This window comes from Bombus affinis, chromosome 3 (genome assembly GCF_024516045.1).
Source record: "Bombus affinis isolate iyBomAffi1 chromosome 3, iyBomAffi1.2, whole genome shotgun sequence".
Taxonomy (NCBI): Eukaryota; Metazoa; Arthropoda; class Insecta; order Hymenoptera; family Apidae; genus Bombus; species Bombus affinis.
In genome coordinates, this window is record NC_066346.1 from 1,223,123 (window position 1) to 1,224,851 (window position 1,729).

Genomic DNA, 1,729 nt, shown 5'->3' on the forward strand with positions numbered 1-1,729 from the left:
CGCATCTCGAGAGACAAACGCCTTTCGGGGAGCAGTTTCGTCGCGCTGATCGAAATCAAGCGCGTTTCCCTGGGTAATAAGATCGATTCGATGCTCGTCGCGCTACGTCTACGTTTTCGTAAAGCTGGTGGCGAATGAACTAGGGTGGCAAACGGGCAATGTCGACCAGGGAACAATAGACGAAATTAAAGTCACCATGGGAAAGCCCTAACCTCTTCTGCTCTGATGCACTTCCAACTATTTTCTCTTCCGGGGCTCTTCGTTGTTGTCGGGATCCTTGATGCGTGTACACGTATCCTGGTAACACGTGACTCACAACAGTTTAACCGTGTTGCGGCTGTGCCGCTCAAACACGTGTCATTCGTGTTTCGTCATGCATTTTCAACTGCAACCTCAACTAGAAGTGCACACAACTCTATTTGCGCTTGTTTATGAATGGCTCGTCCCTCCCTTTCTATAAACGTTACGTCTTTTAACACGGACGCGCTCGGGGTAACCATGTAGGTAGCTCGAATGGCAAGTTAGTCCCATTCGAAACGCTATATTTGATCTCTAACCCGTGTTACACATTATGCAAATTTCTTCCTCGACGTTTCTCTTGCAAATCGCCACGGCATAGAAATTAAGAGGAATTTTCAAAACGTATTTATAACATCGTCTAGACAAGGACGTGGCTACGAACTGGTTTATTCGATCATCTTCGAGTAATTAATTTTCTACGACGTTTGCTAACCATCGATTTTCGATCGATTATCGAAATATACGATAAAATTACGCAGTCGATTACATAAAACACTCTGGTAGAAAGTCGTGCAATTTTATGGAAAGATTTTATATTATGTTTTCTCTGTTTTCCTTATATTTCTTTAACTTCTTCAGTTACAACAACCTATTCTCTTATTTAGCTTAGGTCATCCGCCTAAGTAGCGCGACTTCCTTGAAACCGTGTTCCTCAAAATTATCTATCAAATATTCGTTAAGTATCGTTGGTTGTTTCGGTTTATAAAAGCAGCATTTACACGGTATTTGCGGGCTAGGAAGATCATCGACGAAGAAGGAGAGTAAAAAGCTGACGCGGATGAGCGCGCGGTTAAAATTCAACCGGAGGCAGAAGAGAGGGTGAAAGACCGGCTGCGTCGTGATCGATTAGTCACAGTACCCGTGTGCTCGAAGGGTGACTTTACGTTTCGTCCGAACGGATTAGTTTAGGCATTTGTCGTATGTGGCTGATCGCGAACGATACGATGCGCCCCCGCGCACATCGACCTTACCATTCTCGATGACCTCGCGTCTGCATGGATCCTATGCTATGGAACAAGCCATAATAGCTTCAAATTACTCGCGCAACGATGAAATTGCTTATAACTGGTTTTTCGACCACTCTGACAAATATTTGTATCGACGGTACGTCAGACGTCGCCGATTTCTTTCATCTTTTGCGTCGTAACGTTGTCGTCGCGAATAAATTAAAACGCTGTTGAAGGAAATGGCTGAAACAACGACGATCGTATGCCACAAAGACGCGTTTAGATAAATTCTCGTTTACCGAAATAACGAAACTGACACGGATACGCGGTTTGGAAATAATGGAACTCGCTATGATTCGAAAACGAGGTCAGACGGGGCACATGTTCACGCGCTCCCGTTTGACTTGCCACGAGATGCTACGGGACACCCTGTATATACAGGCTCACAGGAAGTCGACGGAAATATTCGAACGCTCACGTAT